At 38.2% G+C, this 13,862-nt stretch overlaps 2 long non-coding RNA genes across 2 annotated transcripts in view; both read right to left on the reverse strand.

Moving 5' to 3' along the window:
• LOC134199875 (uncharacterized) overlaps positions 1-13,862 on the reverse strand; it is a 107,741-nt gene that overhangs the window by 85,189 nt on the left and 8,690 nt on the right. The gene's annotated exons all lie outside the window — the stretch shown is intronic.
• Positions 1,884-5,839, reverse strand: LOC134199876 (uncharacterized). The gene is made up of 2 exons (XR_009974536.1): positions 5,489-5,839; positions 1,884-2,120 (listed from the first exon to the last, which is right to left on the reverse strand). It is a non-coding gene; the product is annotated as an uncharacterized LOC134199876 (long non-coding RNA).

The raw sequence follows: 13,862 nt of genomic DNA on the forward strand, positions 1-13,862 counted from the left end.
TAATTTCAAATTATTATTTAACAGGAACATAGATAAAGCTGTATATATATCAGAATTAGAACATGAAAGAAGAGCTTTGATAGAAGTAGGAAATGGAACACGGATGGAGACGAGATGATTATAGAAGGAAAAAACGTCATTCAAAGGGCAGACAAAGAAAATATGATTAAGATCACCAACATCCCCACAAGCACAATAGATTTACTTACTATTATGTGGATTTATTATCAATATATTAAGTGTATAATCTATGCTTATTATCTATGGTGCTAATATCGTCTTTGACAAATGGACTTTTTGGCGGGAACGCGAGGAGTGAAGTTGTGTGATTTGTTTTATTTTGTCTATTTAGTGTTTCTTCGGGTTTAAATGTGTAATAATGGTGGTTTATTAACTATTTAATATCTGTGAAAGTGCACAAATGTGGAAAAATGAAATAAAGCCGCTGGACGTAACTACTCGCGATCCTGCAAAAAGTCCACTAAAAAAATCTTACCTAGTAAATGACCACCATTTTACTGAGATTATATTTCATCCCATATCATCTCATTTCATTTCATTTAATTTAATCCCAGTTGATTAATGTCTCAAATTAATCATCTTCATTTCATTTCACTCCAAAATATCATTTTTCATAAAAATATGAATATAAATTAAAATAAGACATGACTTAAAGGTCTCAGTTACCAGGTCACAAAATCCCTTAAAACCATTTTTTTTGTTGAAATATTGTTGAAGTTCTCAATATTTTTTTGATCTACATAAGAAATAATTAAACAGTATAAACGCACTTGTTAACAAAACGCTAGTAAGTACGGCCATTGCCAGCTGACTGACAAAACCGGCGCATGCGCAATGTAGGCTTGAGGTGATGGTTTGCTTGTTAGATATAAAATAATTAATAATTGGGAATTTAATTGTTTTTATGATCGAACAATCACCAATAGTTGTCGAACAAATGATAATTGATCATAATTAATTAACCTGAGTGTTAAAAATAAAAATATCTATTAAAGGAGCCTAACTTAAAGGTGATCCTTTGTTTAATTAATTATAAATAAGCGAAATCGAACAAACAATTTTTACATTCAAACATTAAAGAACAAATGACGAACAAATAATTAAAAATAAAAAAATTCCAAAATCAAAAAAAGGGGGCCAAATTCAATGAGCCCTTGAATAAGTGCTCGAATGACAAGAAAGCAATAGTAGTTCTATTTTTCCAACCAGAAAGACAAGGGTATCATACCATACAGCTTAATCTTATATATATTTTTTTTGTGAAAAATGATGATATATTATGGAGTGAAATGAAGTTGATTAGTTTGAAACATTAATCAATGCCATGAAATTAAATGAAATAAAATTAGATCAGATGATACGGGATGAAATATAACCTCAGTAAAATTGTGGTTATTTACCGGGATTTTTTCAATGAACTTTTTGAAGGATCTCAAAAAGCTACGTCCAGCGGGTTTGTTTCATTTTCCCACATTCTTGTGCACTTCCACAGAAACTAATTTGTAGCTGTCATAAGGGGGGGGGGGGGGGCTAGAACCGAAGATCGGGTTCAGTGGCGAGCTTTGGGGGAGGCCTATGTCCAGCAGTGAACTGCCGCAGGCTGATGATGATGATGATGACAGATTAAACAGGTAATAAACCACCGTTATTACACATTTAAACCTGAAGTAACATTTATAAGAACTGTTATAAACACGAATATAAAATACGAAAATAAAACAATTCACGCAACTTCGCTCCTCGCTTCCCGCCAAAAAGTCCTCGCACGATTTAAAACATTATACTATTTCCATTTCTTTATTTTCTCGATGACAGTTCTAATTTGATAGTTGTACTGTTGTGACCAAATAAGTAATTATATCGATCGCATATATTTATTATGTTTTGAACAAAGACAAATACAACAAAAACATTCAAATATATTTTTTTAAGCTGGGAACACTCTATGGTCCACCACCATTTTGTGTTTGTTTTAATCTGTCACTCGCAACAAGACGGTCGTGCTATATAGTCACTACATTTCTGTTCGCTGAGTTTTTTCACATTATCCATACGTTATGTTGTGTATTTTGTGTTCCTCCGTGTTGATTGCTGTCCAACTGTCAAATATAAAAATGCCTAAAGGATCTGTTCTGAAAAGGCAGGCGAGAGAACTGGTGATCAAGGTTCGTAATTACTTTGAAGCAGAGTATCAAAATGGTGGCCCGCTATTACCACTGTCGCAAGTGCAAGAGCATGTTGTGGCCGCATTACCAGCAAATACCAGCTTCTTATATTTGACTCCATACAGAGGAGGGCCGTTCGGATTGTCGATAATCCCATTCTCTCGGATCGTTTGGAGCCTCTGGGTCTGCGGAGGGACTTCGGTTCCCTCTGTATTTTGTACCGTATGTTCCATGGGGAGTGCTCTGAGGAATTGTTCGAGACGATACCAGCATCTCGTTTTTACCATCGCACCGCCCGCCACCGGAGTAGAGTTCATCCATACTACCTGGAGCCACTGCGGTCATCCACAGTGCGTTTCCAGAGATCTTTTTTGCCACGTACCATCCGGCTATGGAATGAGCTTCCCTCCACGGTGTTTCCCGAGCGCTATGACATGTCCTTCTTCAAACGAGGCTTATGGAGAGTACTAAGCGGTAGGCAGCGGCTTGGCTCTGCCCCTGGCATTGCTGAAGTCCATGGGCGACGGTAACCACTCACCAACAGGTGGGCCGTATGCCCGTCTGCCTACAAAGGCAATAAAAAAAAAAAAAAAATTAGGAACTAGTGGACCTAATGTTTCAAAAATTACTACCGAAGCTTACGGTACAAGCGGCATGCAGGAAAATAAGCTTCGTATGCGGAGGAACAAACTCCAACCTCGTCGTGTGACATCGGTTGACAACTACGACGCTGACGCTATTCGCCGTCATTTAAGTGACTATTACTTGCGCAAAGAAATTCCAACACTTAAAAAACTTGTTGTTTCTTTACGTGAATGTAGTTTGTTCCATGGCCACAAATCGTCATTAAGCTTGGTTTTGAAAGAAATTGGATTTTCTTAAATAAAATCGGACAAAATATTGATGGAGTGTCACAACGTTGCTATGGGTCGCTGCAAATTTTTGAACGAAGCCAAAAATATATCAGATTGGTCAAATGCTATTTTTACTGACGAGACTTGGTCAAATGCAAACCACACAGTATCTAAGAACTGGTCTGATGACACACACAAAGGATTCGTGCCAGATGCTTTATTGACCTTTAAATCCAAGTGGACAGTGGACTATCACGAAGAAATGAACGCGGAGATTTAAGAAGGAAGGTTTAAAGAAATGATGCAACCGTCGTTAATTATTATGGACAACGCTACATATCACTCCAGGCAAATTGATAAAATGCTGACGCAGGCCAATGAATGACAAGAGATAATAGACTGGCTCCAAGGTCATGGCGAAAATGTTGATAATACTTTATTAAAAGTACAATTAGTGAATATTTTAAAATCGAAAAAAGGCCTCCCTAAAAGATATAGTACCGACGAAATAGCTGCCGAATGTGGTCATTGGGTTCTTCGACTTCCGCCGCATCATTACCAGTACAATGCTGTTAGTATATGGGTACAAACCAAAGGATACGCCGCTTGAAACAATACACATCCATCCCCCTTTTACGCCAAACAAGATGTTAGATTTATTAAAAAATGGATGTGCGGAAGTAACCACCAAACACTGGGAAAAAATTGTGAGAAAAAGCCAAAACATTATGGCGTCGGATTAGGAAATTCATAAGGCACTCGATAATATAAAAGTACAGGAACTTTAAATATTGGGGAGAGCTCATCGAGTGACAGTGACGATTAAAATAAATAAATAAAGAATTAATATAATTACATTTTGTAATGAAATGTAACATTAATTAATATATTTGTACAAAATTATCCGGCCCATATAAAATTTATAGTTTAGTTTCTTACACTTTGTAATAAGCAAACCATCACCTCACGCCTACTGCGCATGCGCCGGTTTTGTCAGTCAGCTGGGAATGGCCGTATTTACTAGCGTTAACAAGTGCGTTTATACTGTCTAATTATTAAATTAATTAATAAATTATATATATATATATTACTTGAATAGCAATGTGAAAATAATAATGATAAGTCACACAATTATAAATTCAAATATTTTGATGTATATATTTAAAAAAAAAATGGGCTTAAAATTTTTAAAATTAAAGATCGAAACTTAATATTGCATATCTAATCTAAAAATACTATATTCCAATGTTAACTATAATTGCTTATCGTTATTCCTGTTTATCATTGGTCATTTTTTCTAAAAAGTATAAAAATAAAATCATAACAAAAATTGATTTGACTCATTGTGGTTCTACAACATAAAAAAACTCAGTGAGGCTGCAATTGAGTGTTAAATGACACATACTCAGATTTCACTTCGAAGTCATTGAATTTTTTCCAACTACCTGATATTTTCCTACAGTACGCAAAATAATGACCGGCATCATAAGCTATCACTAGATGGGGGGCCAACTTAAGGGTGATCATTTATTTAATTAATTATAAATAAATAAAAGACGAACAACAAATTTTTACATTCGAACATTAACGAACAAACGACGAACAAATAATAATAAAAAACCCGAAAATCAAAAAAGGTGGCGTGAGGTGATGGTTTGCTTATTAGATATAAAATAATTAATAATTGGGAATTTAATTGTTTTTATGATCGAACAATCGCCAATAGTCATCGAACAAACGATAATTGATCAATATTAATTAATCTGAGACATAAAAATAAAGAAATCTAGTAAGGGGGACCAACTTAAGGGTGATCATTTATTTAATTAATTATAAATAAATAAAAGATGAACAAACAATTTTTACACTTGAACATTAACAAACAAACGACGAACAAATAATAATTATTAAAAAAAAGCCGAAAATCAAAAAAAAGGGCGTCCTAATTCAGTGAGCCATAATGATGTAATGTAAATAATAATACATAATGTAAAAAAGACGCTCGTTCAAGTTTCCACAGGAGCTGTCATCGAGAAAATGAAGAAATGGAAATAGTTTAATAGTATGGAGGGTAAAGGTAAGGAGAGCCGTCTGTGTGTGTAAAAAGTGTCCGTTAAATTTTGCTAAATAATGGTGGCGCTACAGTAGCAACCGGGTAAATATAAAAAAAAGGCGCTGAAAGTTATAATAATAGGATAGAGAAATAAAAAAAGACAAAATAACTGTAAGCACTACAAAATCACAAAGTATTTTATTTAAAGTTGATAAGAAAATGCAATCGATGTCTCTACGTTTTACCAGAGCAATAATTTTAGGTTATATTAACGAAATTAGTTTGGACTACGTCAACATGTGAGGAAGAAATGGAAAATCATTTTTAATCGCGCCAAAATTTATTTAAGAATATTCACCCATGATAAAATTTTCTAGTCACGTAATTTCACGTACCTTATAACAATGGTATTACCCCATAATTTTTTGGAGTTTCTGTACCGAAAGCCAAACCCAGTGATTAAATAAGTAACGACACTATCTCTGTTTAACTTGAATATAAACAATGCGATAAATTGCAGATTCATTTAAATACTTTGAAAATTATTATCGTCGTTAATAATTCAACGCCCTTTGGAAGAGGTTACACATGACGTAAATCGGTAATATCTTCAAGATAGCATTATACCGAAACTAACAGAAGGAATAAATATCAAGCCAATAAAACTAAATATTTTATTTGGAGCACAGTAGTTATATAAATAGGACACGGATTATCCAGAATTGGCGAGTTCAAGTAGGTATAATCTGATCCAACGGCCGGTCAATCGAAGACATTCTGCCTGCTCACGTTCACTGGTTGGATCGTGGAGACTAGGATAACTCATCTTCCAGTTAAGACTGACTCTTGCCGGTCACAGTTGCTTCGGTAGGTACGTATCTAAACGAGAGTGGATGGAAGCTCGATGGATCTGACTGGCTGTCACAGTAGCGTGGTCATGATAAAGCATACGCTTCGTGCTTGCCCTGCATGGGCGGAATAGAGTCGTGCTCTTGCTGCACAAGTAGATCTAACACACCTATCAATGCAACGTCATACCTAAGATTCTCAACAGCGACAGATTTGTTAAAGTGATGTTCGACTGTGCGTCTTTTTTTTATGGCTTAGATGGATGGACGAGCTCACAGCCCACCTGGTGTTAAGTAGTTACTGGAGCCCATGACATCTATAACGTAAATGCGCCACCCATCTTGAGATATAAGTTCTAAGGTCTGAGTATAGTTACAACGGCTACCCCACCGTTCAAACCGAAACGCATTACTGCTTCACGGCAGAAATAGGCAGGGTGGTGGTACCTACCCGTGCGGACTCACAACAGGTCCTACCACCAGTAAAAACTACTATAGAAGAAGGCGGAAGTGCAGGAGAGAAAGTTATTGCTTCTCTGCATCGATCGCCACGAGCGGATTGATGAACCGGGTTCAAAAATAGTCTTTACTCGAGCGTAATTCAAATGTTTCGGGTGTTTATCGGCCCGGTGACCGAGTTGAAGAGGTTTAAGGCACTAAAGCGTTTTAGATCTTCGCCCTGTCTTCACATTAAAATGCAGCGGGGTTAGGAGAAGCTGCGCTCCACGAACCCCGCTGATTCTAGCCCGGTATTCCGGTCCTTACACTTTAATAAGAACCGATTACCCACGAAATATGAAAACATATGATGCTTTAACATAATAGCCTTTAAGATTAGCCGACTTAACCTAATAGGTGTATAGCTCTAATAAAGAATAAAAAAAAAGCCTTTAAGATATGAGGTCGAAACCTGAATTATAATTAATCTATCCCACCATTCAATCATACCAACACACAATAACAGCACGTGCTGACTCGCAACATTACACCACTTAAGAATTATTGAATGAAATCGAAGAGGAACTGAAACTTCACGTGTTAATCTATACATATAAATAAAGTTGGAGTGTCTGTTTGTAATATTAAAATAACCGCTTTTTACTACATGCATATGAATAATAATATATATACGGTACATACACCAAAATAACATTTTTAACAATTTTTGTCTGTCTGTCTGTCTGTCTGTTTGTTCCGGCTAATCTCTGGAACGGCTAGACCGATTTTGACGAGACTTTCACTGATAGGTAGCTGATGATATAAGGAGTAACTTAGGCTTTTTTTAGACTAGTTTCGCGCCGCGGCGTTTCTCGCGGTACGACAATAACCGCGGGTAGCATCGTGAGACTCAGCTATTAATAATAAAATTTTGTGTTTCCGAAGCGAAGCGAGGGCGCGTCGCTAGTCTATACTAGTATTATAAAGAGGAAAGATTTGTTTGTTTATATTGAACTAGCGACCCGCCCTCGCTTCGCTTCGGAAACATTAAAACACACATGAAACCAAAACAAAAAATAAAATAAAAAATAAAAAAAAGTAGCCTATGTTCATCAGGGACAATGTCGGCTTCTAATGGAAAAAGAATTTTTCAAATCGGTCCAGTAGTTTCGGAGCCTATTCGAAACAAACAAACAAACAAATCTTTCCTCTTTATAATAGTAGTATAGATGAATAGGCTCCGAAACTACTGAACTGATTTGAAAAATTCTTACACTGTTTGGAACTATTCCCGAGTAACATAGGCTATAATCTCTTTTGAAAAAATTTGGAATCCTTACTAAAACTCCAATAATGTAACCCAATGTGTAAAAAAATTAACTAAAATATTCTTTACATCGCGTGCCCTGCGAAAAACTATTGATGATAGAATAAAATAATGTACTACGACTTTGTAGAACACATTATTATTTACAAAAAGTGTCGTGACAGCATATGTCTAACTATTATAGTTATGCCGCAATAAGTGTTCTTTTATTTAAAAAAATAAAATAACGTCAAATATCATTGAAATTTTTGTTAAAGACCCGAGCGGAGCCGGAGCGGGCCGCTAGTTGATTATATAAGTCAAATCATAATGTCTTGTTATTATACGCAAAATAAGAGCATCTAGAAACGTTCGATGTCGAGTCGAGTTGGCGCGCATCACGCTTCTCACACGTTGTGCACCACGCGCTCTATGTCAACAGAGTCATATACAACCTAATTAATAAAATCATTATAACCGATCTATTTGTTTACTACAACGCGCATAGATTGTCTTTGTTTTGTTGTTCACTATTATCATGCATTATGCAAGTGTACTCAATTTATGCTTTGTTGGTTTGGTGCATATTTTTTTCTGTTTTTGTCGTTAATGCTAGCTTTGTGTACCTACCTATACTTGAGACTGTAACTATACTTGAGACCTTAGAACTTATATCTCAAGGTGGGTGGCGCATTTACGTTGTAGATGTCTATGGGCTCCAGCAACCACTTAACACCGGGTGGGCTGTGAGCTCGTCCACCCATCTAAGCAATAAAAAAATAAAAAAAAACCTTTTATTTTCAGGCGGGTAAAACTTGTAACAACTCATATTCCCACAATTGTGGAAGGTTGGGAGCCAATTTCAGACTCTGCAATGGAATCTCTTCGTTAGAATGCGCGCCTGCTAAGTAAAAAACTGCGCGATCTCTTCACTATGTCACTGTAGACAGAGCCAACGTACCGCTTTCGTGTATTTCTACTCTTGACATGGGCTTCTTCAAACGAAGCCTGTGAAAAGTATTTAACGGTAGGCAGCGGTTTGGCTCTGTTCTTGGTATTGCTGAAGTCCACAGGCGACGGTAACCACTCATCATCAGGTGGGCATACAAGGCCACATACATACAAGGCCAATAAAAAAGAATAATACTCAGGTTGGCTGAAGTTACCTACCGAGATAGATGTGCATGATGTAGTGCTACGCCCATAAATCAAGTGATCGAAGATTTACTGGTATCACAAGAGCATCCACGGGTCCTTCATTTGTGTGCCTGTACTTTCATTGGTGTTTCTGTTGCCACAGTACAGGATGTATCAGAGATAACGTATATGACACCCAAAAAATTCTTTATTTGAGAGACTACTCAAGTGGGCTTACATTTCTTAGCCATCTTGCTACAACAAGTTTGTCCGATTTGTATGTAGCTGAAATCATAAGCAATATTTAGCAATATTTACCAATTTTCTCATCACTGTAAGAACTGTATTTTTCGAGATTCTTTGTTAGATTAACTCAGCCAACTGATGCTGTGGGCTAAGTATTACTAGTAGCGTTAGTACTAGCAAACGTCCAATATCACGGAGATTGGATCTTTATGGGATATCGTGTCGTCAATAATGAAAGTGGATTGAAATTCATACAAATAATATTATTTCTCTTAATGAAGCTTCATATTTGGTATTACAGTGAAGCTATGCATCATCGACTATAGAAGTTTCCTAAAAAAACTTCAGGTCAAGTGTGTTATCGTAAAAGACGCCGAATGCAGTGAGATAAGAATGTGCTTATAACCTAGACTCAACCACCTCTGACTGAACTCAGTACACTCGCTTAGTGCGTGTATGTTTTTTGTTTGCCGAGCTCCCGCCTGTCTGCGCACTCTCTGAAGCAGATTTCCGGCAGAGAGCTATCACACCGGGGGATGTTCGGTGATGTGGCACCCCGTTGTCCATAGTCGATTTCGAGGCGAAGAATTTGACCAGAAGCTCAGCCTCCTCTTTCGCATTGTGGGCCAGACTGTCATCGACTGTCATTGCGCAGTGGTGGGAGACTAGATTTGTAAAAGTTTCTTTCTGGAGCTTTGGCGAGTGACCAAAAAGCACGGCTCCCGGAGGGATAGCTTTTTAGTCACTCGCCCACTCTAGCAACGTACTTAAGCTTCGCCCTGGAAATAGTCTGCTTGTAGGACCCGAAAGCGACGTTATATTTCCGCATTTCGGTTAGGATCCCGACATCTCCTGACATCATCCCATGCCGCGTTTGCGGACCACTTGAAGTGTGCAGCATCTCTGCTGGTATTGTTATACTAGAGTCGGCCGTGTCTCCCGATGGGCACCTCTTTAAGTCTGTCCGCACAGACGTCATGATCACCAGTGGAAAAGCAGAGCCGCCCCCACGGGTAGGATACGTAAAATTAACGCAATCCATCCCAATTTGCTGACCTATACTGCCAAGCTCTTCCACACCTCGTCGTCATTCGACGAAGTCGTTCGTACCCTGCGTACGATCACCGGGATTCACTCCGGTCTCCAGCACGACGATCGCACGACAGGATTTTACACCGGTTGGAGGAATAGACACCCGGGTTCAGCTCCACTACTAACCGGCGGGCGGCGGCGAATACCGTTTTCACTGGCTCTCCCTATACCCCCGTCAAACAAACAAATCAACGTCAAACAATTACGTCCCGCATACACGTCTGCTCCGCATGTCCCATGTATCATCAAGATTCACCCCCAACAAGGAAGAGTAAAGGGAAGGACTAGAAAAGTTAATTATATTATTAGTTCTTAAGCGCATCCTACCACCGCTTGTCACCACTTCGATAAAGCGGCACAACACGAGAACCCTCTCATCGTGGCCGCCGGTAACTACATTTCCGATCCCGTGGACAGAATGGAAAGCAGTCGACATCGCCCCAAATACGTCATTTCGGATCCTCCCGATCCATTAACGATGCTTTTACGTACCTCAAGCACCGGTCATCGTTCTCGTCGAACCCGTCGCTTGCGACGAAGGGCACGACGAGTAAATTAACCCTCAGACACAGCGTTTCTGAGTTTCTCGCCGGATCTTCTCAGTGGGTCGCGTTTCCGATCCGGTGGTAGATTCTGCGAAGCACGGCTCTTGCTAGGGTTCGTGTTAGCAACGTCGTTAGGTTTGAACCCCGTGAGCTCCCCTACTAGTTAAGGTTACGCTGAAATAGCCTCTCAAGGCTCTCATCTCAGGTAGGAAAAAAAAAAGTTTGTCATGATATTAGAATGCAAACGTGCTATATATTATGTATTTAATGTGCATTTTGCTTATTATTAGACAAATAAACGTATCCGAATTAGAACGAAGAATAGATACGGTATGAAAAAAATGGAACGATTTAATTTGACGTTCGGCGCATGAATCATTCACAAACATCGTTTTAATCAATATTCAATAATACTGCCCTAAAAAGGGTTCATTTGTTTTGTTAATATTTGATATATTAATTCAAACGTTGCTTTTTTGTTTAATGTTTTCCTCGTCCCAATGTAAATAGTCGGTACCTATAATTGGCTTCAATTGTACAGAAACGGCAATGAATTGCTATCGCAAGGTGCACGCAAAAAAATATTCATTTTCTACGCATTATCGTACTAAACGAAACAGCCGACGTCACATGAGACCGTGTTAACTCCAGATCTTTATTAAGACGATTTTATTAGTTTGGTATATGTATGTTTGTTTGTATTGAATCTCTGAACGTCGTTTTCGCCAACTCAAGACGTCCGATTAACTTGAAAATCTCCACACGCATCAAGTTCCGATGAAATTGCAACTTGATAAAAAAAAAACACAACTTGGCTCTAATAACCAATAATAACCAATAAATAAACAAAATAAAACGGTTGTGCTGTTAAAGCACGTTTTTTTATTATTTTCCACAGTGTTACCCGAGCGCTATGACATGTCTTTCTTCAAACGAGGCTTGTGGAGGGTATTAAACGGTAGGCAGTGGCTTGGCTCTGCCCCTGGCATTGCTGACGTCAATGAGCGACGGTAACCACTCACCATTAGGTGGGCCGTGTGCTAATCTGCTTAGACGGGTAATGAAAACTAACTACCTACATATATACCTAGTCAGGTCATAAATTCTGTCACATGTTTAATGTAAAATAATTGAAACAAGTTTATTCATTATGTAACCATTCATATACCAAAATGAACTTAACAAAACATAGATTCTTATGACACTAAAGTTTATTCAAAATGACCTCCATGATTTTGAATACAGGCCTTCAATCTGCGCGGCCAGTCGTCTATCGCAGCACGAACGAGGTCCATGTCAATATCGGCGGCTGCCTTAATCAAGGATGTCTTGAGTGGCTCCAAGTGTTGCCATATCTTGTAATCTAACGGATTCAAATCTGGACTGGAGGAGGGTCAGTCTTCGTGCCGGATGAAGTCGATTTCACGCGCCGCCAGCCAGTCTTGTGTGCTCTTCGCTCTATGAGCTGGCGCCGGATCTTGTTGGAATACCCAGTGCCTGTTATTGAACATGGTATGAGAAACAGGTTCCACAAGGTTCGTCAGGACTGTATTTTGATACCCAACTGCATTCGTTTTTACATCTTTCTCACAAAAATGTACCTCTGTTAAGCCCCAATAAGAAACTCCCAACCATACCATGAGCGAGGATGGAAAATGACCTCGTTGGACACGCGGAATACGGTTGCTCGCTTCTTCACTACTGTGTGCGTACACCTTATCATTTTGTTTGTTGTAGCACTCTTCTACGGTAAAAATTTTTTCATCCGAAAAAATAATTTCCCGATATATTTTTTCCCGCGTACCGCTTCAACAAAGCGCGGCATCTCTTCAGTCTCAGGTCCATTAGACGAGCATTCAAACGATGTCCTGTTTTTCTTCGACATGCCCGAAGCCCTAAGTCTTCATTTAACACCCCTTTCACCGTGGTTCTGCTTAACCCCATCTGAAGGGCCAACAGTGTCTGCTTACGTTTGGGATTTCTTTGAATTCGCGCCTTCACAGCTTTTATCACTGCTGGAGTCCTAACAGACCGAGGGCGACCACTTCTTGACCTGTCATCTACACTAGAGTATTCATTGTATCGTTTGATGGTACGATAAACGAATCTTTTGGTTATATTCAAAAATTTCAGTATGTTAAAAATTTGAATTGGCGCGTAACCGCAACGATGCAACGCAATAACTGCAACACGGTCTTCTTTAAGCGTCCACTCCATACTTAAAAATGAGTAAAATTCTAAAAGTATACATTTTTATTTTCATGAACAATTCGAAATTCGAATTCAATAAACTTTTTTGTGGCCAGCATTCTAAAAGAAAAGTTTTTACTGTGTGACAACACTTATGACCTGACTAGTTATATATTATTGATACTCACTAGTTCGCCCAATGTTTGAAATTCGGCCATATTGATTGATCAAGGTTTACATTCAGTTTATTTATTTCATTTTATCCTTCGTTTTATTATTGACCATTTGGAGTACTTAAACTGATTTTGAATTGATTTCTTGATAACATTAAAAGTTGCTAAATAACAAAATAAAGAAATATCGATTTACGAACAACAAATTGTACTTTGTTCTTAAGGTTTTTTTTGTCGTTCCCTTTTAATTGATAATTCATAGATTACGTTGGCTGCAGTACCCAACAATACAACGCGTATATGACTCTCCACTTTGAGACCTAAATGACTGGAGACGTGATATCTTAAGTTTCGATTTACGCGCATTTTCTATGTGCCCTACCTACAATTAGTACTTTGACTGACGATACTACCAGTGAGCGAGTAGTGAAGTCGAGCAAGGATCGCATTCCCATATGCAATGATCAATAACCAAACAGACAATTATCGTTAATATCTTCTGATATAACGACACGACTAAGTTGCTTTGTTTTGATTAATATATTTCCGTGTTTACACTCGTAATTTCATTCATAACTCAGACGACGACGATGTAGTGTCGTAATCCATTTAATATGCTACATTGACATGACGTAAGAAGCATGTTCCGACGCGTGTTTTTCACGTGTGCTTCAAGATTAGTGATAATGAAAATACTAGAAAACTCGGACGGCCTTAATTAACAATACAAGCCGCTATACTAATGCGTAGAGTACTCTTGTTTAAACTTTTATTGGTTAAATCTATACTAATAT

Source organism: Bombyx mori, chromosome 12, assembly GCF_030269925.1.
Source record: "Bombyx mori chromosome 12, ASM3026992v2".
Taxonomy (NCBI): domain Eukaryota; kingdom Metazoa; phylum Arthropoda; class Insecta; order Lepidoptera; family Bombycidae; genus Bombyx; species Bombyx mori.